The sequence below is a fragment of the Papio anubis genome, chromosome 14 (assembly GCF_008728515.1).
Source record: "Papio anubis isolate 15944 chromosome 14, Panubis1.0, whole genome shotgun sequence".
Taxonomy (NCBI): Eukaryota; Metazoa; Chordata; class Mammalia; order Primates; family Cercopithecidae; genus Papio; species Papio anubis.
The window spans coordinates 69908385-69932618 of NC_044989.1; the positions used below are offsets into that span (position 1 = coordinate 69908385).

Consider the following 24234-nt stretch of genomic DNA (forward strand, 5'->3'; position numbering starts at 1 on the left):
GAAGTGTTGGTCAAAGGGAAGAGAAGAGACAGACTCAGATGTGGAAATAAAATTTTCTGTTCCAAAGTCATTGCAAACTTACAGAAAGAATGCTGATGTCTAGCATCTCAAAACTCTTCCCTGGAGCTCTGAGGACTCTATTGCTGGAAGTTAAGACACCAGTGAGAGCCCCATATTACCCCTACAGGGTTATATCTGTAGACGGTGCAGTTACACCCACCGTGATCATGTGTAACTGCCACAGCCACAGAACTCCTGGCAGCAATTCAAATAAAATTCCACGTGAGAGATACCAAAAGGCAACAGAAAGAACCATCAGGAGTCAGGAGGCCTAGTTGTAGTCCGAGTTCCACAAATAACAAGCTATGACCTTGAGCAAGTCACTACACTTCACTGGCCCTCAGTTTCCTTATTTATAAAGTAAAAGTGAGGGACATAAATATCTCACCTTTGGAGCTGGATATTTCCCACATTTTGGTGATTCTTCAGGGATACGAAATATACCAAACAACCTCCGAAATTCTATACAGGGATTTGAATTACGAATTCTTTAAAAGACAACATTGCTGTCATACTGGAGGGTGGTGGTGAGCAGAGGACGGAAGTAAATTAAAAGAAGCTCCCTGACAGGTGGGAAGTAGAGGCAGGAATTAGCAAAGCATTACTTCCTTGGGGATATTCACTCTTTATGCTCCAATCACTCTGATCTCCCTAATATAGGCACATTTTTGAAACCTGAAGGCAAAGAGATTTTCTGTTAAAGATTCTCTGAGTCTTCAGGAAGTTTAATAATTTCCTTGAAAGTCACTCCTTGTATGTCTACTGTACAAGCAGTGCAAGCAGTGTGTCCACATCCTCCTGGGTCTCAGCCTCATGGCTGACAGTCCAAAGAGCCCGTTCAGCGTTAGAGCTATACCCTTAGTGGGACCAAAGACTCACTCTTTTCAGCTGCCACTTTCTTGACACGTGTACAATTTTTCCATCTGATTCTTGACCCTGAGTCAAGAGGCAACTCATTAGGTGCCCAGAGCATTGCAGTTTGTGTTTCTATTCTAAGTTGACTTCGTTCCACTTTTTCAAGTTTCTGGATATTTTTTCAAGATACAGATCTTCATCCACAGCACAAAACGTCCACTTAAAAAAATAACGCAGATTTCTTACTCTTTCTCTTGAATGGAAAAAAAAAATGTCTTAGTTGTCTCTCCAGGTAAACCTGGGGTCTCAGCCATGTTCTGACAGCCAGCTTCACCTGACCACCCTTCCCTAGTAAGGAACCTCTTCTACAGACTAATTAACCTTCTACACTGCTCTCCAAGCTAATGGGGAACGTCTGCTTGGAGCCCTCCACGGCTGCTTCATCTCCCTTCCCAAAAAACCCACCTGCCTCCTTCAAGAAAGGCCCTAATGATTCTGGTATAGCTACCTTCTCTCCCTACCCTCTTTAACCATCTAGCATCTTCCTTAAAAAACACAATCAGGGAATCCTAACCAGGCAGGCGTGACTCCTAAGCAGATGGCAGGCCTCATAATTAGGTCATTACATAATACCTCTTCTCTAACTAGCTTCTTTCCACCTCATTCCGAGACTCTGGGTTGATGAGCTTTACACTGTGGTTACTTTAATTATAATTCGCTCTTGGGAACTCGGTAATACCATGTTTTGATAAAAGAAAAGAAACAGGGTAAGAGTATAGGAAAGTCAGAGTCAGAAGGTTGCTTTCAGCTTCAGTTTTGAAGAGTCCAGACTTGTACAGGTAACTTTTTCTCTTGGTGCCTTGGTTTCCCAACTTGTTTCAAGTCGGGACCTTGACTCAAGCCCATCCCCAGTTGTACTGGTTCTAATACAGGACTCAAGCGTAAATGTTAGATCACATGACATGATTTCTAAGGGACACTACATCACATTTAGGTGTCAGGTCAGGCTCTTGGTGACTCACCATTGAACTAGATTGCACAAGGTGGTGTCCTCAAGCTCACAGGCAGCGGCTGGTCTCAGTAAGATCCCAGGTCAGCATCAAGTCTTTGAACTCCCTCAACCTTCAACCCCAGGCACTCAGAGACCTCGATGACTCACCAAGAAATCTAAAGCCTTCCACCTCACTTCCAATGCAGCATCCCCACTCTGGTCTCCCTCCTTCTCCTGGAGCTATCCACACTCTAAAAATCACTGTTCCCTTTGCCCAACAACTACACTGCCATTCTTACCAATCTGTTTTTAGGGATCCTGGGTCTTATACCTGTCTCATATCTGTACGAATAGTCTACAGTGAACAAAAGTCATCTACATACATGTTCCCATTTCCTCATCACAATAAACCCAAGTTATCATTTTGTAGATTCAAAAACTGAGATCCAGATAAGTGTTATCCAAAAAAACATTAAAAACTCAAGCTTTAATTGAGGATTATAAAAAGAGACTATTCTATGAAAAGGAGAGATCTATGATCTCCAACTGGCAAAACATATAATGAGAGATATTCTTTTTTAAATTATTTTTTGTAGAGATGGGGTCTCACTTTGTTGCCCAGGCTGGTTTCAAATCCCTGGCTTCAAGCAATCCTCCTAGCCCGGCCTCCCAAAGTACTGGTACTACAGGTGTGAGCCACTGCGCCCAGCCTGGAGGTATTCTTAAGCTAGAGGTCCATGTCCCCACACCACCTCTGACTCCCCAAGGACCTCTGGTTAACATTTATGTTTGGTCACTGAGTTTTCCAAGTTCTGACACTGGACTGGGATAGTGGTTAGGTCAGCCCGTGGTTCCAATGGGCTGGCCTAGGAGCTTGATGCCTGCCATCACTGCAATTCTCAGACTCCAATACCTAACACTACCCTCCTCTCTAGAGTCCTGTATCTCTCCTGCATCGTTAGAGGCAAGCCTTGAGTTCTAAAACTACTGAAAAATACCAGAAACCAAATTTAAGAATCATTTACCCAAAAAATATGTTTGGACTAGATCAAAAGTTTTACATACAATGTGGCATATGGTACTAGGAAAAGAGGATGACCTTTCAGAAGGTAAGTTCCAGGGTTTGATTTCTAGCAATGATATTTGTTTACATAAGCTTGAGAAAGCTACTTAACATCTATAAGCCTCAGTTATTATCCATAGTTTACAGATGTACAAACTTTCTCCCCCAAAGCTATTGAAAAGCACCAAAGAAAAAAATATACAAAAGTGGGCCTAGCACAGTGCTGGGCAAACACCACTTCCCTCCACCTTCCCTCTGGCACCACCCTCTGCCTGACTGGGAAAAACTCCGAAAAATATGCAGTCTACAAGAACACTGTGAGATGAACCAGAGGATTATGAACTCATTAAAAAGAAAACCAAAGAGATCAGGGTGACCACCAGTGGGGCAGGTTTTGTCCAAGCACTACATTTCTAAAATAATCATTATGCAGCTTTTCAGGCCTTTTCCAGGTGAGATGCTTAAAAATGAACTGAGAACAAAGCAGTCAACTGAAAAGTTGTGGGCCTATGAACCTAAGGCAAAGTGGGTGGTTGAATACCAGGCTGGTAATGAGGCAGAAAGGCAGGCAGGGGACTTTTGGCACAAGGGAACCATGGGCTTTGGAGACAACTTACCACAGTGTTAAGAGGAACCATTTACAGAGCTTCAGGATCTCAAAGAGGGCCTGGCAATGATAATATTCAAAAGGCTTAAAAACACAAAAGACATCAGGAAACCTGGGTTCCAATTGTGGCTCTTCATTAACCAGCTCTGTGATCTAAGGCTAAAAACTCTTCAAAGACAAGGAAAGTATTTTTCTTTGCATTTTCTGAATCACCTAGAATAACAAAGTCAATGCTGGGTAACTACTGAATGAAGGAGTGGCTGGCTTCTGAGATCTCTGGGCCTTAGTTTCCTCTCCTATATCACAAAAGAGTTGGAAAGATTATCTCTAGGGCCACTCCCAGGCTCATGTTCATTCCATTGTTCTCATTCCATTGAGAAATACAGACAAGTTTCTCAATCCTAACAGCACATCAGAATCACCTTGGAAGTTTTTAAAAAGATAATTCTCCAGTTTCCCAGCTGGAACCTACTGAGATTCAAAATCCTGAGGGTGGTGGATTTGTGGGGCGGGGGTGGGGGCGGGGGGTGGTTTAAATCTGCACAGGTGAGCCTAATAGGCAGCTAGCTGTGAGAACCAATGCACCATGCTTTCAAATGCTTCAAGGAACAAGGGACTTGAGGCTGGGTCCTTCTTGCATATCTCCTGCCTTTCTGCCCAAATCAGCAGTCTTCATTTTCTTTTTCTTTTCTTTTTTTTTTTTTTTTTGAGACACAGTCTCGCTCTGTCGCCCAGGCTGGAGTGCAGTGGCACGACCTCGGCTCACTGCAAGCTTTGCCTCCCAGGTTCACGCCATTCTCCTGCCTCAGTCTCCCAATAGCTGGGACTACAGGCACCCGCCACCGCGCTGGCTAATTTTTTATACTTTTAGTAGAGGTGGGGTTTCACCATGCTCTCGATCTCCTGACCTCGTGATCCACCCGCCTCAGCCTCCCAAAGTGCTGGGATTACAGGTGTGAGCCACCGCACCCGGCCAGCAGCCTTCATTTTCTAAAGTAAACCTGCCTCATTTCTTTTCCTTAAAAAAAAAAAAAAAAAAAAAAAAAAAAAGACTTAAAGAGACGGTCTTGTTCTGCTGCCCAGGGTGAATGAAGTACAGTGGTATGATGACAGCTCGCTGCAGCCTCGACCTCCTGGGCTCAAGCAATCCTTCCATCTCAGCCTCCCGAACAGCTGGGACTACAGGGGCTTGCCACCATGCTCGGCTAATATATATATATAATGTATAATATGTTATACATAATATATATAATATTATATATATTACATATATAATTATATATTTATGTTATATATATATATATTTTTTTTTTTTTTTTGAGATGTTGTTTCACTCTTGTTGCCCAGGCTGGAGTGCAGTGGCGGGATCTCGGCTCACTGCAACCTCTGCCTGTTGGATTCAAGTGATTCTCCTGCCTCAGCCTCCCAAGTAGCTGGGATTACAGGGGCACACCACCAGGCCCAGCTAATTTTTGTATTTTTAGTAGAGACGGGGTTTCACCATGTTGGCCAGACTGGTCTTGAACTCCTTGACCTCAGGTGATTGACCTGCCTCGGCCTCCCAAAGTGCTGGGATTACAGGCGTGAGCCACCATGCCCAGTCGCCCAGCTAATATTTTTAAAATTTTTTGTAGAGACAGAGTTTTACTGTGTTGCTCAGGCTGGTCTTGAATTCCTGGGCTCAAGTGATCTTCCTGCCTTTGCCTCCCAAAATGTTGGAGTTACAAGCATGAGCCACCGTGCCTGGCCTCATTTCTTTTTTCTTTTTTTAAAAGTTTTTGTAGAGACAAGGTCTCACTATGTTGTCCAGGCTGGTCTTGAACCCCTGGCCTCAAGCGATCCTCCTACCTCAGCCTCCCCAAAGTGCTGGGATTACAGGCATGTGCTACCATGCCCAGTCAAACCTGCCTTATTTCTAAGGAGCAAGACTTTGGAGTTAGATAAGGGTTCAAATCCCAAAGCCAACACTCCATAGTAACGTGACCTGAGCTCACATATAAAATGAACAACCATCCCCTGTTCCACAGAGTCAAGATTATGTGAGACAGCATCATAAAGCATCCGGCACACATCCAAACACAGAGGCTCTTAACAAATGTTCATCCCTATCTCCTCCACTCCCTAAGTAAGGCCCTTTCCTAAGTGAGGCCCATCAGGTGGGTACCTGACATCACCTGCACCTTCAGAAAAACTCTAGTTATGGGAACTTTTGCTGATATAGGACACGCTCCACTTTCAGTATTTGTCATGGACATCAGTTTCCCCATCCCTTATAGTAAGAAAGAAGAGAAAACCCATTCTTTTAACTAAGAACTCTCTGTTATAACCATTTGTTTCAGCAATAGGTGGCTTCAGGTGATGCAGGTATCCAGAAATCCTACCCTCCAAATGATCAAAGCAGGCCTAGTCCTGGATGCCTGTGACATCTGAGTGTTTCTGAAACCATCTGTGGGTGCTGAGCCAATTGCATCATTTTGTTACTCCTCAGTTCTTACATTTGTTTTATACTTGCTACCACAGCTACATGATTTTTTTTTTTTTTTTTTTTGCTTTTTTTAATGGAGGTTTTTAAGATGTCTCCTTTAAACAGGCTGGTGTTATTGAGTTCCTCTGCATTATTTATTTTTATCCAATGGCACACGTGATCTGCGGATCAAGGTTTACTATTGTTAGGACTATCCCAGTACATTATGTAGGAGAATATTTTATAAAGAGCTCAATCTGGATCCTCTACAGAATAAATGAAAGAACTGCTACCAAAAAGGCAGCCTCTGATTTTCAAAAGAACTTCCGTTGCTTTTTAGATGCCTTTTAGAAAAGAAGGAATCCATCTTGAGAGATATATAAACAATATGCTCACATGGTTCACAGGAAGTCAGTCTTCTTTCAGAGCCTGATCACAAGGCCATGACTAGTGTCAGCTGGGGTTAAAGATCAAAGTTCAGGTGAGAAACCAGAGTTTTCACTGAATCCCTTGGTCAGAGATGTGGCTGACTGGAGGGGAGTTGCACAGTCCTTAGACCAGGAAACAAGGTGGCACTAGGTGGAGATGGGTCAAAGTCAGGAAATAAACTGAACAGAGTTCCAGAAAAGCAGTGGAGCATATACAGGACAAAGCTGAAAATATAATGATTGGACTCTGAAATCAGGTAGCAGTCAAGCAACGAGGCAGAGAGTCAAGACCTAGAAAGATCAGCAGGAAAAGGAGTCCTAGGGGCTGTGAACAGAATAGATGCAACACTGCAACTCAAAGAAAGTAAAAGAGTATTGGGGCCAGGCGCAGTGGCTCACGCCTGTAATCCCAGCACTTTGAGAGGCCGAGGTGGGCAAATCACCGGAGGTCAGGAGTTCGACACCAGCTTGACCAATATGAGGAAGCCCCCGTCTCTATTAAAAATACAAAAATTAGCCGAGCGTGGTGGCGCATGCGTGTAATCCCAGCTACTCGGGAGGCTGAGACAGGAGAATCTCTTGAACCCGGGAGGAGGAGGTTGCAGTGAGCCGAGATAGTGCCACTGCACTCCAGCCTTGGCAACAAAGCGAGACTCCGTCTCAAAAAAAAAGTAAAAGAAAAAGCAAGTAAAGGGGTATTGGGTCCGAAAAGCTGATGGAAGTACCCTGAAAGCAGGGAGCAATCCCTAGGAATGATATTCCTTGAGCGTTCGGGTATAGATAACAAAGCACCTGGAGTAGGGGTCAGGCACAGGGAAGTGAGCAGCTCCTACTTTGTTTTAAGGTAGCTCCATTTTATCTCCACAGAAGAAAGTCAAGCAAGATAATAAAAAGAGAACACAGTCCAACTGGTTCTGATTAAAAAAAAAAAAAAAAAAAAAAAATCATAGAAGCTAGCTCTGCCAGGCCAGGGAATAAGTCAAAAAACCTCTGAATGGCTCTGCTCACTAGGGACAGCCAGCAATGGAAGCCAGACGGGAAGATAAGCTGGGAGCTTCGCTGTCACTGCATGAGCTCAGGTAAAAACAAGACTCAATCCTCTTCCTCCAGCAGAGCACATCATGTCATTCTCTACAGTCTCACACACTAGACAAGGCGCATTAACTTCCTAGTCCCTTCAGTACATATCAGAAACGTGAAAAAAGAGGCCAACTGGAGCCTGCCCCTAAACCACCCAGTTTTCGTTGGTATTATGACAAAGCCCTCTCCGTAGCAGCAGAAATGCTGAGGACGTTGGGGGCTTTGGTTAGCAAAGATGCCTGAGAACAGAAGACAGCACACATTCCAAGAAAGCTACACAGAGAAACTGTTTTGATCCGTCTGTACACCCACCCCCAGACTGCCATTCCGCAGTGCCTGTCCTTCCTGGAGGACAGAGCCAGGGCAGGAGTGATTCAGCATAAGCCATCCCCACTAACCTTGTACACAGCCTACTTAATATAGCAGGTTTAGATGTCTCAATACTTTAACTGGCAACACTGAGATTCTGCATATTGCAGATATAGGAGCAAATCAAAAACCATTTTTAGATTTGCACAATTTTTCTAGTTAGGATTCCCAATATCAATACATACTATCTTTGGCTTAACCATCTACTAACTGGAAAAGTCTCAACTTCTCTGAAGCTTCATTTTCACAGTTGTAAAATGGGAATAAGTATATCCTAACAATCTTAAAATTAGTAGGAAAATCAAATGAAAGAAATCATGAGAGATTTAATATGGCAATAAAATGTACTGTCTCTTCCAATCTCCATTCCCACCTCCCCAAAACACAAACTTTATTGGAGTGATAAGACATGAGACATTGTGAAAAAATATAAGCCTATATTAAGCACCACTATGGAAAGATGAATGTTAGCTGGATTGGTAGGGAAAGGTGTTTTTGGGAATAGATTTCAGATGATTTCTGAAAGACTGGTAAGATTGGAAAAGGCAAATCTCTTTTCTAGGTCCATATTGTATGGAGCATTTATTTAAACTGTAGTTAGAATATCTACAGTTAAGGAGTTAACATTATAAATATCACCACAGTCACTCTCTATGACTTTTAGAAATACGGAGATTTAGGCACAAAGTAGAGAAAGAACTCAATTCAAAAGGTCACAACAGCAAAGAAGAAAATGAAGCCCAGTTCAGTACCCAAGCTCAACAGGAGCATGAAATAACTGGTGATCAGTCAAAACCAGTAAGGTCTACTGATCAATACCACTGTGACCCTACCCAAGAGATTTACCATATGCCACCAAGGCATGGAAGTATCATTCCTACAAACCATGGTAAACCAGGGAAAGAGAAATCAGACTATGTTGCAGGATGAAGTCTTCATAAAAGACTCATAAATCACTTTATTCTGGAGCCAAAGGGGTTAAAGTTGGTTCTATATATATACATATCTATATATCTATATATCTATATATATATATTTTTTTTGTTTGTTTGTTTTGAGACGGAGTCTTGTTCTGTCACCCAGGCTGGAGTGCAATGGTGTGATCTCGGCTCACTGCAACCTCTGCCTCCTGGGTTCAAGCGATTCTCCTGCCTCAGCCTCCTGAGTAGCTGGGATTACAGGCGCACACCACTACGCCTGGCTAATTTTCGTATTTTTAGTAGAGACGGGGTTTCACCATTTTGGTCAGGCTGGTCTCGAATTCCTGACCTCGTGATCCCCCCGCTTCAGCCTCCCAAAGTGCTGGGACTACATGCGTGAGCCACTGAGCCCAGCCTGTTCTCTATTTCAAACCACAAAGACCACAGCCAGTTTAATGGAGCTTAAATTGCAAAGTTGGAACAAGATGTCACCAAGGCATCTGCTGACAATTTTCCTAACATTTTTATTAGTAACTCCCAGTTACCCTCTCCTGGTTCTTCTAGTCCACAGAGAGGTCAATAAGAGCAAATGAGGAAGTGAAGAAGAAGAACCAAGATCTTTTGTTGCAGTTTGGAATCCAAAACTGCAACAAAAGGAAGACTGCTCCAAATTCCCAGTTTCTCCAATGTCTAGACTAGAATACAATCTTCAAGAAATGGTCTACTTGAGTATTCCACTCAGCCAACGACTGATCTCTTGTCCTGCCAGTGTTTCTTATTGGGTATTGCCTCAACCCACTTTAAGGTTTATCATACCACTGCTTCTCAAGAGAGGCTAGTTTTGGCCCAAAGAGGGCAAGGGGCAATATCTGGAGACATTTTTGGTTGTCACAACTGGGGAGACAAGGGGTGCTGCTGGCATCAAGTGGGCAGAGGTCAAGGGATGCCCATAACCTAATAATGCACAGGACAGTCCCTCACGACAGCAGTCTATTTAATAAAAATGTTTGCAACTTCTGATTTAAGTGTCGAAAATAAAACTGTAAAACTACTAAAAGAAAATCACAACTGTACTATAACTTTGGAGGTAGAGACGGTTTTCTATAAACATAACATGAAAAGAGTAACCAAAAATTTGATTCATTTCTTCCTCATTAAAATGTGAAACTTCTCTGTGGCAAATAAAACAAAACCCACAAAGTTAGCGGCAACTGAAAAAAAGTTTCAACATCAAAAATGTTACACAAAATTCAATAAAGTTCTACCCTGAGATTCACAGTTCTACCCTGAGAATCACAGATTTGGCTTATGATAATTGGATTCATTTAGTATATCTTCTTCAAATTATGAGGCATTTCTTCACATTCATAAAGACTTATATGAATTTTGTACACTCCATGAACAAGTGAGTATCTTAAGGCTCATCATGCCTGTGTACTGAACAGTTACTGTGTTAAGTTCTTCTCTTACAGAACCAGTGGTTTGCTAGTTTATAAGCCTGAATAACTTTATGCATCACATTCCCTAAAATGAATTTTCTCATTGACTTTAGTTTCTACTGCTGTTTGCATTTTTAGTATTAAAGACTAAATTACATAAACATTAATTTAAAAGAATTATAACATCAAATATTGGCAAGAGTATAGTGAAATAGAAGTGTGCTTTGATAATATACATTGGAAGCATTCAGAAAGTAGACATCCATTGATCCAACAATTATTTTGGGACTCTGATGAAATGTAGAAGTATATATATTTAAAGATGCTTTATGCAGTGTTAATAACCAAAGTTGGAAACCTAAATATTTAGCACTAGGAAACTGACTAACTAGATTATGGTATATCCATGCAGCCTTAAAATAAACATCTATACTCAGTGATATGGAAAAATGTTCACAACATATTATTGAATTTTTAAAAACCGGCTTTACAAAATAGTTAAGAGGGTATACTTTTTATTGTGTATTTTTACCCAAGTAAATTTTTTTTAAATAAAAAAGCAGGCTTCATGTTCTCACACATAAATTTGGTATATATGTTATATAACATGTATTTTATATAATATGCAAATATATCTTATTATATACTATCTTTATACATAGAAAAGGGCTGAAGAGCTAAATACCATACCAACGTGCCACAAGTAATTAAATCTATGGGTGATATGAGCAGTTTTATATATTTTTTCTTTCATGTTTCTAAATATTTACAATTAATGTGAATTAGTTGCAGTAAAAGTTTTCAAGATAAGCTACTATTTACATCTCAATGCTCCAAACTGTATACTGGATAAAATTCCACCTTTTCTAGTTAACTGGAGAAATCCTTACAAACATTTATTACCGGTTTTTCACTCAATGCTGGGATGCCTCAGAGGCTACTAGGGTATACAATGCTGCTTCCCTCACTCATTAGGTAGCTCCAGACTGTAATTCTTTTAACTCCTCCGCCAGCTTTAATATTTCTGTCTTTGACCTTAGTGGCTCTTGCCATTGTTCACTACTGTCAGGTTGGTGTCCTTCTCCACTTTAATGTATTGCTTTTAATTCAACAGTAAATCAAAAGTATAAGAACTCATTAATAAAAATGAGAAAGAAAAAAAGACTGAGGGAGGGGACAGGGTCTCTCCTAAGGTACAAGTTGGAATCGGCTTTTGTGAGCACTTTCTACTGCCCCCCAATTTTTCTTTGGGAAGGGAAGGGGACGTAGTGGTATATCTCTAAATTCAAAGCGAGGTTTTAGCACAATTGTTCAACTGTCTCCACCGTAACACATACATCCAAAGACATTCAAAAATAAGACATATGCCCATGGACATCTGGCGCCCACGTATGGTCTTTAGTTCAAGCAGGAGGATCCTGTGGACTGTGTGTAGCCCCTTAGGGCAAGAGCTGTACCTCCACATAATTCTTTGTAACTCAAGAAAACTTACTGAAATTTGAAGGACAGTCATGTTATCATGAGGATAACTTTGAACTTATTTATTTATATGAATGAATTTCAAAATAAATGATCTGCAATTCAGTGCTTTATACTCAACCACATGACAGAGGTGTGTGGTAACACATAGCAGAGAGCCATGTTTTCATGGTTACTACTGCCAGGAATGTGGCTACTGAAGAAAGAGAACACTACTATGTCTAATTACCACAGGCCGAAAGTGAGGCCTCTTGTACCAAACAGTAAGCCAGGTTGTGAATGCAAAGAAAATGTTCTTGAAGGAATTTTTTCTAAGTGAATATAAACTCAAGATTTTATTGTCTTCATAATAAAAGAAAAGGTAACACTTAGAACTGGACCGCTTAGCCCTTTCTCTTCTTATCTCCTCCCAGTTCAGAATGTTTGCCTCTTTTAATAGCCAGCATTCTCTCAGATCTGCAGTTAGGCTCAACACACTCAAGCCTTAGCACAATCTTCTTTGTAGTTTTAGCCTTTTTCCAGAAAATCAGCTTAGTTTGCCCACCATAGCACTGTGCTTCCTGTAATAATGCTGCTTTCCCTGGGCATACAGAGAATCCTTGCCCTTCTTTACTGTGTCACTTTGTGGGGTTGGTGCTTGCCACACTTCTTACAAAAGTCCAGCGGGTTTTAGGAACATTCACCATGTTCGCGTGAGCACTATCAGCAGGGAAAGGTTAGGATTTTGTTTCTTTTTGTTTTGTTTGTTTTTGAGATGGAGTTTCACTCTGTTGCCCAGGCTGGAGTGCAGTGGTGTGACCTTAGCTCACTGCAACCTCTGCTTCCTGGGTTCAAGCGATTCTCCTGCCTCAGCCTCCTGAGTAGCTGGGATTACAGGCACGCACCACCACAGCTGGCTAGTTGTTTTTGTATTTTTAGCAGAGACGGGGTTTCACCAAGTTGGCTAGGCTAGTCTCGAACTCCTGACCTCAAATGATCCATCCATCTTGGCCTCCCAAAGTGTTGGGATTACAGGCATGAGCCACCATATTCAGCCTCTTGAAGGAAATTTGATGGGCTACATGAATGATATGGATAAAGTTTTAGTGTGCTGGATGTAAGATCAAACCAGCCAAAACATTCCCTTAAGCCAAAGTCTAATCTAGAGCTAGGCACTACTAACTCTCTTCAATTCTATGAAGGCTGAGGAGGTAAGGAAGCTCCAGAAGAAGTCTGAAGCCAGCAGAGTTTGGTTAATGAGGTTTAAGGCAAGAAGTCATCTCTATTACATAAAAGTGCAAGGTGAGGCAGCAAATGCTGATGTAGTTGTAGCAAGTTATCCATAAGATCTAGATAAGACCACTGATGAAGGTGGCTTCACTAAACAACAGATTCTCAACAGAGATGAAAAGCCTTATATTGAAAGAAGATGCCGTCTAAGACTTTCATAGCTAGAGAGGAGAAGTCAGTGCCTGGCTTCAAACCTGAGAAGGTCAGGCTGACGCTCTTGTTAGGAACTAATGCACCTGGTGACTTTAGGTTAAAGCCAGTGCTCATTGGCCAGTCTGAAAATCCTAGGACACTTAAGAGTTATGTTAAATCTATTCTGCCTGTGCTCTATAAATGGAACAGCAAGGCCTGGATGATAGCACATCTGTTTACAGAATGGTTAACTGAATAATTTAAGCCCACTGTAGACTTACTACTCAGGAAAAAAAAAAAATTCCTTGCAAAACATTACTGCTCCTTGACAATGCACCTAGTCATCCAAGAGCTCTGATGGAGATGCACAAGGAGATTAATGTTTTCATACCTGCTAACACAACATACATTCTGTAGCTCATGGATCAAGGAGTAATTTTGACTTTTTTTTTTTTTGAGACAAAATCTCACTCTGTTGTACAGGCTGGAGTACAGTGGCGTAGTCTTGGCTCACTGAGACCTCGGCCTCCCGGCTGCAAGCAATTCTCCCCACCTCAGCCTCCCCAGTAGCTGGGATTACAGGCAGCTGCCACCACGCCCAGCTAATTTTTGTATTTTTACTAGAGACAGGATTTCGCTATGTTGGCCAGGCTGGTCTTGAACTCCTGACCTCAGGTGATCCGCCCACCTTAGCCTCCCAAAGTGCTGGAATTACAGGCGTGGGCCACTGTGCCTAGGGAATTTTGACTTTCAAATATTATTATTTAAGAAATACATTTCATAAGGCAATAGCTGCCACAGACAAGAGATTCCTCTGATGGATCTGGGCAAAGTAAATTTAAAACCTTCTGGAAAGGACTCACCATCTTAGATATCACTAGGACCATTCATGCTTTTCTGGAGCATGGCAGGAGCTGAGCCACCAAACCTCAGGGAGTGGGCCTCTGTGACTAGCAGTTCCCTGCTCAGGTGAGTGCTGGAGGAGCCTGGTGGGGCCGTGGGCGATGCGGAAGAATGCTGGGGTATGTGGTGGTGAGTCCAGGCTGAAGCTGCTTGTTGGCCACCTTGTCTTGTCCCAGGGTGCACTCTCTGCCTTCCATTGCCCACAGGAGTGGCTGGGGGTTTTTGCCATGGTGGCGGGGGAGTAGAAGGTGAGGGTGTTACCAGTGCCTGTGTTTAGGAGGTGGCTGTTTTGTTAGGAAAAGCTACTACAAAGGGAAATATTACCAAATTGTGTCTTTTTTTTTTTCTGTTTTCACTGTGTTCACAGCAAATCTGAGTGTTTTACTTAAAGCGTGGAATACAGAAAACAACAAAAAACTTCAGCTAGTGCTTTAATCTCATCTGAAATTCTACAGGTGTGTGTTTTATAAGGAGTATATGGCAGAATTTTAAGCCAATCTGAGATTCTCTGTTTTTTGGTAGCATTATTTTTGAAAACTACATACTGCTAAATGTTCAACTGGTGAAACTGAAAGTATTTCATTGACAGGAAATTAATCAAGAGGAAGAACCTGCAGCTCGCACGCTTCTGAGCTGCTGTGGATGGCTCCGGCTCTCTGGACAGCCCCAGCTCCCTGGACAGCCCTTCCAAATAGGATGTCACAAGGATCCCTCACATGGGGTCTCCTGTTGCTATTGCTCCTGAGTCTCCTTGTGATGTGTTACCTCAGCCTTCCCCCACTACAATGTGACAGAACATGTAAACTGGATGTGCTTCTGGAGTATGAGACAATTTACAGACAATACCTTCGCTTTGCATTTTGAGAGCATTCAAACTGCTCTCATCAAAACCCATTTCTGTACCCAGTGCAATGGCTCATGCCTGTAATCCCAACACTTTGGGAGGCTAAGGCAGGAGGATCACTTGAACTTAGGAGTTCGAGACCAGTCTGGGCAACAGAGGGAGATCCCATCTCTACCAAAAAAAAAAAAATTTTTTTTTTTTTTTTAAACAGCCAGGCATGGTGGCATGCACCACTAGTCCCAGCTACTCGCTGGGAGGATCGCTTGGGCCCAGAAGGTCAAGGCTGCAGTGAGCCATGATCATGCCACACTGTACTCCAGCCTGGGCGACAGAATGAGATCCTGTCTCAAAATCAACCAACCAACCAACCAACCATTTCTCATCATCCCAGTAACCTCCCATCCCTCAAATATGAAAGCCACGCAGGCCACTGGAGTTACTTGAGATGAAAAAGAAAAGTGTTGGTGGAGATAAGACAGTCTTACGTTATATCTGAAAGGGAAGACAAAATGTTAGCACTGTGCTTAGAGGGTGAACACCTTCTTTATGGTGACATAATGCAACCAGATGTTTTGGATACATATAATAACATGACCTTGAAAACCATTATGGTATTCAGGTGGGTAACTGAGTTTTGCCCCAATGCCAAGTACACCCTGAATACAGACACTGATGTTTGCATCAATATTTGAAATTTAGTAAAGTATCCTTTAAACTGAAACCAGAGAAGTTTTTCACAGGTTATCCTCTAAGTAACCATTATTCCTACAGAGGATTTCACCAAAAACCCCATATTTTATACCAGAAGTATCCTTTCATGGTGTTCCCTCCATACTGCAGTATGTTGGGTTACATAATGTCCAGAGGTTTGGTGCCAAGGATCTATAAATGATGAGTCACATAAAACCCATTAAGTTTGAAGACGTTTATGTTGGGATCTGTTTGAATTTCTTAAAAGTGGATATTTATACTCCAGGTTCTCACTCTAGTGCCCAGGCTGGAGTGCAGTGGTGTGATTTCAGCTCACTGCAACGTCTGCCTCCTGGGTTCAAGTGATCCTCCCACCTCAGCCTCCCGAGTAGCTGGGACTACAGGTGCACACCACTACACCCAGATAATTTTTGTATTTTTTGTTGAGACTGGGGTCCTGCTATGTTGCCCAGGCTGGTCTCAAACTCCTGAGCTCAAGCGATCCACTTGCCTCAGCCTCCCAAAGTGCTGGGATTATAGGTGTGAGCCGCTACGTCCCACCCCTTTTCTTTTTATGTAGAGTTGATGTGGATGTCTGTCAACTCAGATGTGTGATTGCAGCCCATGACTTTTCTTTCAAGGAGATCATCACTTTTTGGTAGATTATGCTAAGGAACATCACATGCCATTATTAACTTCACATTCTACCAAAAGCCTAGAGAAGGACATGACACTTTGTGGAAAGTGTTAAAGTTGTGGAAAATTCATGGGGAGGTCCATGTGCTAGCTTACACTGAACTGAAACTCATGAAGAACCCACAAACTAGAAACTGGAGAGTTAAAGTGGGATTTATTTTGACAAAATTCAAGTCAGGCTCTTTAAAGATGATATTCAAAAGAATTAAATATAAAGTAATTGGTAGTTTTTGCTAATGAAACTAATAAGACCAAACAATTTGAACATGTCCATAGACTAGAATTTCTTAAAAGTGACAGTGAATTATAAGCTCATTAGTCCATAATAAGACAGCAATGTAGAGTTTTATTGAACAATCTAGTCACTTAATTTTGTGTATAACTTATGTGGATTACTAATTAAAAATATATATATAGTTCTGTGTAAGAAAAAAAACTTCACTGAAATTATATCAAACAAAATTTCATCTGTTTTTGGTCATTTAGAAGGTCCTTCACAATGTTGCAGTATTTCAGAGTTATCAATTATTATTCAATATTACCTCAAACCTTCTGGGTCTGTAAATGTTATGACAGTTTCAATATCATATAAATAGAATAGCAAATCACTCTTTACATGTGATGCTTTTCCAGTTATTTCACTGATTATTATTGATAGTTCCATTAATGTTAAGTCTTAGGTTGTTATTGTGTGTCAGTAATCTCTTGGACTTTGTTAAACATTTTATTGTGGTAACAGAGAGAGAATTAAAGCAAGAAAAGCCTGAATTATTGCCTTGTTTTTAAAAATATAGTCTGCAATGTGTGTGTGTGTGTGTGTTTGTTGTTGTTGTTTTGAAACGGGGTCTCACTCTGTCACCGAGGCTGGAGTACAGTAGTATGATCACGGCTCACTGCAGCCTTGACCTCCTAGGTGTAATCGGTCCTCCCACCTCAGCCTCCTGAATAGTTGGAACTACAAGTGTATGCCACCACATCCAGCTAATTTTTTTTTTGTAGAGACAGAGTCTCACTATGTTGCCCAGGCTGGTCTTGAACTCCTGGGGCTCAAGGGATCCTCCTTCCTTGGCCTCCCAAAGTGCTAGGATTACAGGCATGAGCCACTGGGTCCAGCCTCCCCAATGTTTTTAGATGTCACTGTCTCATTTTTCCACCTGGAAATCCGGAATAATATAGAATGCCAGGGAGTATGTTTCTTTTTGAAAAGTACTTTGAAGACAAAAAAAGAAAGGAGAGAATCCGATGGCTAGAATATTATGAATATTCCAGGATTGAGTTGGAAAGAGAAGACTGAAGATCAAAGTTGCATTCTTAATCTGTCTCAGTTTTTTCGTACTAACAATCAGTTTGTGAATAAAGAGGAAAAAAGGAAAAAAAAATGCATGATTCATGAGAAGTCAAAATACCAACATTAATAGGAGTTTGGAAGAAGCTGATTCCAACTCTCATGGCTGACTTTGAGGGGTTCAAGACTTCAGCAGAGGAAGTAACAACAACTACAGATGTGGTGAAAATAGCAAGAGAACTAGAATTAGAAGTGGAGCCTGAAGATGTGACTGAATTGTCGCAATCTCATGATCAAACTTGAATGGATGGAAGTGGCTTCTTATGGATGGCAAAAAAAGTGGTTTCTTGAGGTGAATCTACTCCTCATTGTGATGCTGTGAACATTGCTGAAATGACAACAAAGGATTTAGAATTACGTCAACTTAGCTGATAAAGCAGCAGCAGAGTTTGGGAGGGATGACTCCAATTTTAAAGAAGCTACTGTGGGTAAAATGCTATCAAACAGCATCAAAAACTCCAGACAACTGTTCCTCTTGTTCACGAAAGGAAGAGTTAATGGATGTGGAAAACTTCATTGTTGTCCTATTTTAAGAAACTGTCACAGTCACCCCAACTTTCAGCAACCACCACCCTGGTCAGTCAGCAGTTATCAACATCAAGGCAAGACCCTCCACCAGCAAAAAGACTATGACTCATGGAAGGCTCAGATGATTGTTAGCCTATTTAGCAATAAAGTATGTTTAAATTCAGGCATGTACATTTTTTAGACTTAACACTTAGTAGGGTTAAAACACTTAGTAGACTGTAGTACAGTGTAAACATAACTTTTATATGCACTAGGAAACCAAAAAATGTGTGTGACTCGCTTTACTGTGATATTTGCTTTATTGCAGGGGTCTGGAACCCTGCAATAGCTAAAGTGTGACCAAGTATACCACTGGGTGTTTTTAACATTTCCTCATATTATACACAGTTCTGGATTCTCTGACATATTAAAAACTACTTGTGTGACTCATACAACTGCAGCCTTAGCATTGATAGCATAAGCTGTGTAACTGGGCTCAGTAGAGAGCTGTCTGATAAGATGAGTCTGTAGCCAGAAGCAATGCTTGTTTATAGGTGATTCAGCACAGAGGCAGTTTATTGGGACTCCAACTGACAGCATCTTAGAGGCAAAAACAAAGGATGAAAGAGCCAAAGATAGAACAGAGCCATCGGCCAAAGCCCCAAGGGGCACTTATGACCAGAATAAACTGGGTGGACCCATCTTGAGCCCTAGGTGACCAAAATAGGAGCCCAAGGGTTACAAGCTACAGCCAATCACTATTCTCAAGAGTATGACTAGATTTCAGTTAACCTTTGCAAAGACAAAACCCAAAGACCGTAAGTAGTGAGTTAAAAAAAATAAAAAAAATAAAAATTGGCTTATCTGCCTAAATGGACCGAATGGTTCACTTTCTCTTGGCTTCATTCTAGCTCCAAGGGGTAGAGTCTATTCACTTTGCACGTCTCAGTTTGTTGCTTCAAATGGATGGACATTAACATTAGGACATGAAAGTTTGGTAAGGAACAGGATTTATATACAAAGTATCACCCTAAAAATTACTTACTGATTACAAAGTGAAAAATAGTAACTTAACAGTGGAGAAGCCTGGCAGATACCAGTTAACTAGATGATTTAGGTTGGTTATCAGTGATGGGACAAGTAGGCATCAGGACCTCTTGTTATGATGCACCTAGAAAGACACATCATTGCAGTATCCCAGTCAAAAACACATACCTTAAATCTAAGCACAGGGAACAGCAAAATCACTCAAATTAAGGAACATCCTATAAAGTAGAATTGGCCTGTACGCTAAAAATGTCAAGGTCATGAAAGACAACGTAAGATTAAGGAGCTGTTCCAGATTAAAAGAGATTTAAAAGACATGACAACTAAATACAATGTTTGATCCTAGATTAAATCCTGAACTGAGGGAAAATGTTTTTCTTTTGCTACAATGGACATGACTGGGACAATTAGTAAAATTTGAATAAGCAGATTAGATAACAGTTTATATCAAAGTTAATATCCTGATTGTGACATCTATACTTTGTTTTTTATTTAGATTGTTTTTTTAAGGAAATATACACTAAAATGTTTATATTATATACTGTAAATAATTGTAAAGGGATATTATATATTATGTGGCTGACTTTTAAGTAACTCAGAAAAATATGTGAATAAAGATGGAATGATAAAACAAATGTAGCAAAATATTAACCATTGGTGAATCTGGGTGAAGAGTATATGGGAATCTTTTATATAATTTTTCTACTGTTTATGTAACTGAAATTCTTTCAAAATGAAATTTTTAATTAAGAAAAGAAAAGGACAAGAGGAGTGAAAAGTCCAGCCCCCTGAGGCGTTCCTGGCCACAGAGACTCAGGGTTCCGAGGCTGGCCTTCCTCCTTTGATACTGCAGTGACAAACAGGATGAGCAAAGACCTGGGAGCTGTGCAGATCTGGGTTCCAATCATTGTGCCTCACACAAACTAAGCTCACTAAAAAAAGATGGTATTTATTATTTCAAATTTTTAAAAAGCAACAGAAAAATATGAAAGGCTTCCTCATTTATTTTATGGAGCAACTTAAGTACAGCCCTAATACCAAAACTCTGGCATTCAGTACAGGAGAAAAGAAAACTGTATATTATCCCATTTACAAATTACTAGTACACTGAATCAGGCAGTACATTAAAAGAATAGGACACCATGGCAAAATCAAGTTGGTTCAGAAAAGTAAGGATGAATGGATGGAGGGATGGACAAATATCAAGAAATTCATTAAAATAATTTATCAGTTATGGAAGTCAAAAAAGACAAAAGACTTAGAAATTCAATAAAGAGGCATTTTCAATATTTGAACATCTTTTCCTTACTTTTAAATGTTTATTTTTCCAGTGGGACTGTTTGTAACTTTTCTGATTACAAAAGTAATCATGATTATTGTAAAAACTTTCAAGTAAGGCAGAAGTGGGTAGAATAGAGTTTCCTCACAGTCCATAACACTGTGGAGTCTTTCCAGCTTGTGAAAGCATCTTTACAAGTAGGTAGATCTTGAGCCAGCAAGCAAGACACAGAGGAGAGAGAGAGAACCCTATTGTGAGAACAAAAGGCAATTCCTCTGTTAGTTTGCAGGCTCTCACAAAGCATACCACTGATAAAATGGAGTCCACACTATCACCTCCCTTTCCATGATCTTCCCCCTCCTGCCTAACCAGCCATCACTCCAGAAGGTCGCAAATCCACATGTGAGTCACTTCAGAGCAGCTCTCCTCACATGTAGGTTCTCACCACTCAAGATACTATCCATCCTCAGCTATGAAGGGCTCTGTGTAGAAAGATAACAGGGTACAAAATATAAGATTTTAAGAGAGAACATTTAGCAATACAATTTGAAAGATGGCGAAATTAGAGAATTAAGGAGGTACTGTGCAGAATTAAAATCATCATCATCATCATCTGCTTTGCAGACTACACAGTGTAAGAAGCATATTATTTAGAGAACATTTGTGTTTAAATTCTCTGGTGTTTCAGGAGTTGGCAGCAGGTTTTCAGAACTCAGACATCATTTGAGTCATGGACAGAATTGGAAGCCTGATGCACTGATGCTGTTTTCTATCTGTGGCTGAAAAATGAGGCATTTTCCGATAATAAGAGATACAGAATCCAAGAGGAAGCATACCCACTTCCAGTTTCAAATAACTTCCCTTGCAAAAGGCAAAGATCCTTCTGAAACTAGGTTAGAGAGTCTGATCTCATCCCTTCAGAACAACCAGAGCTCAAGGCTGCAGTAATCTGACTCTCCAGTGTTATTTTGACCAACTTCATAAAAACAAAAGCTACCTTTGATGCACCTCAATGCCTAGTCAACTCACCAGAGAATCAAATATTAAAAATTAATCAGGCTAGTCAGACACCATTCAATGTCAGGCAGCTTTACACAGGAGATGGAGCTCTGGGGTGACGCAGAGTGAATGCTTATCTTTCATGTTGTCATGAACTTGTACGATTTAGCTCACGGCCTATTTCTTCTCCTGGTCATGTCTAATTCCGGGTGGGCAGCTCTGCAAAGGCTGAGCAGCCAAGCTTCCATGTGGCCTCATTGCTTTCATGCTTCTCCTCTCCAACTGTTCCTCTCCTCCTCTAGGGCACGACACCTCCAAATGCTCATTGCTAACTCATCCTCTTATCTTCTTGCCTCACCATAGTATCAGTGGACAAAATCCACAAGCTCGTAAGGTTCAAAGCCATCACCTCTATTCTGAAGTAGACACTGAAGGAACATGCGAGCTGACACAGGGGTGGGATTTCACAGGATGGAAAAAGAAGAGAGGGACACACCAGGCTGAGGCAGAGACTTTAAAAACATGCGGAGGATGACTGGGGAAGTGGCAAGCGGTCCAGTGGGGCTGCACCTTAGGATCCAATACAGCTCTAGCTCTGGCGCTGCTTCTCCCGGGTGCCACACCCCAACTGCACCCCAGCCTCTCTGCATGGAGTCCCTCAGATACCTCACACTAAACATACCCTAGCCAAAACCTTTCTCCTTCTTGACTCTAAATTTTGGCTAATGGAGCCACCATGCTTTCGGTCAGTCAAGCTGAAAACTTAAGTCACCTCAGACTCTTCCCTCTCTGTCTCAACACACAGTACTTCAACAATTTGCATCAGTGCTTCTCCAAAATGCTCTTGAATCCATTCCCTACTCTCAATTCTTCCTACCACTAATTTCAGCCTTATGTCTCACCTGGGCTTTTACAGAGCCCCAGCATGTGCCACACAAACTCCCACTCTTCCCTGGAGTCAGTCCAGTCCTTGTGTCACCATGAAGCCCTCCCTACCCCAGCAGTTTGTCCCCTTTTTCATTGCTCTCACATTGCTGTGTACCTACCTTTACTACTAAAAGCCAGCACACAGAATGATCACTACTTAAAACATGTCTGTTTCCTCCATTCAACAGCAAATTTCTCAAGGGTAGACACTGTGTTTTGTAACTTCTGAAAAAGATGCCTCCCAAGCATCTTACATGGTATGTGAACATAGCATTTCACAATGAAATCATGGTAAACTAGTGGAAACCCTAACTATTCTCCCTGCTCTGCCTTTTCCTTCTTATGCATTTTTTTCTAACTTTTTATTTTGAATTAAGTACAGATTCACAGGAAGTTGTGAAAATAGTGCAGAGAAGATCCATGTACCCTTCATCCAGTTTCCCCCAATGGTGACATTTACAACATCAAAACCAGGAAACTGCCACTGGCACAATCTACAGAACTTATTCACTCCAGGCTGAGGCAGAGACTTTAAAAACACGCTGAGGATGTTTTACACCAGTTTTACATGCACTCATATGTATGTGTAGTTGTATGTAAATTTATAATGTGCAGATTTGTGTAACCAAAACCACAGTCAAGATACAGAAACTGTTCCATCACCACACAGATCTCTTATGCTGCCTCTTTATAGTATCCTCCTCCCCTATCTTCCCCCGGCCCCTACACTGCCCCTAATTCCTGGCAACCACTAATATGTTTTCCATCTCTTCTACACTCTCAACAGTGTCCCATTGCCTAGAGAAGAAGGTTCATAGACCTCATCTGTGGCATTCAAGGCCTTTAGGATGTGATCTAGAGCTACTGCTCAGCCCATTCCTCCCCTCCACCCCCATAAACTCACTATTCCAGCTACGCAGGACAATTCACGGTCCTAGGAACATGCTTTGCACTTTCCTCCCTTTGTATCTTTGCTCATGTTGTTTCTATGTCTAACCTTCTCTCCCTGCTTATTCACTCAGAAGAGCCATCTTTAAGGTTCAGCATAAATACCATATTTACAAAAAGCTGCTTCCTGATTTCTACCATCCCCAAGCAACTGTTTTTTTCTCATCTCTGTAATCCCTCTCTTATAGCACTCAAGTCACAAGATTATTGTGTGCCCATGTCTTCCCCACTTGACTACGAACCAACTGAACACAGGGATGTGTATTATTCACTTTTGTCTTCACAAGACCTCAGCAGTTTGACTCCACAGACTTTCGCAAATCCTTCCCTTGTACTACCTGTCACTCATTGCACTTAGTGCTGGAGATAAAGATAAATATCCCCTGATGAGACTTACTAGGGGCTAGTACCTCAACGTCTGACTCACTGAGGATACACACAGCAACTTCTTGAATGAATGAATGATAAAAATCTGAAGGTCACTTGAAAACATAAGGCTCAGTGATCTAGAACAGACATACATCAACCTGCTGCCGCTGAATGACACTAGAAGCCACCAATCATTGATCACTCAATAAATGCTTACAAAGTGACTACTGCGTGACAAGCACCTCTCTACGTGTTGGAGATACAGCAATAAACAAAACTGACACAAATCTCTGCCCTCATGGAGCTTGCACTCAAGCAGGGAGACAGGCCATAAAATAAATACATACATTAAAAAGTAGGTCAGAGGCTAAGTGTGGTAGCTCACACCTATAATCCCAACACTTTGGGAGACCTAAGGGGAAAACTGCTTGAGCTCACAAGTTCAAGACTAGCCTAGGTAACCAGGTGAAACCCCATCTTTACAAAAAACACAGAAATTAGCCGGGCGTGGTGGTGCATGCCTG

At 41.4% G+C, this 24234-nt stretch overlaps 1 protein-coding gene and 2 pseudogenes across 11 annotated transcripts in view; 1 reads left to right on the forward strand and 2 right to left on the reverse strand.

The window, feature by feature from the left end:
- Positions 1 to 24234, reverse strand: part of AAK1 (AP2 associated kinase 1) — a 180515-nt gene that overhangs the window by 118077 nt on the left and 38204 nt on the right. The window lies entirely within an intron of this gene.
- On the reverse strand, positions 9154 to 12574 carry LOC108581662 (annotated as a pseudogene).
- LOC103877041 lies at positions 15398 to 15987 on the forward strand (annotated as a pseudogene).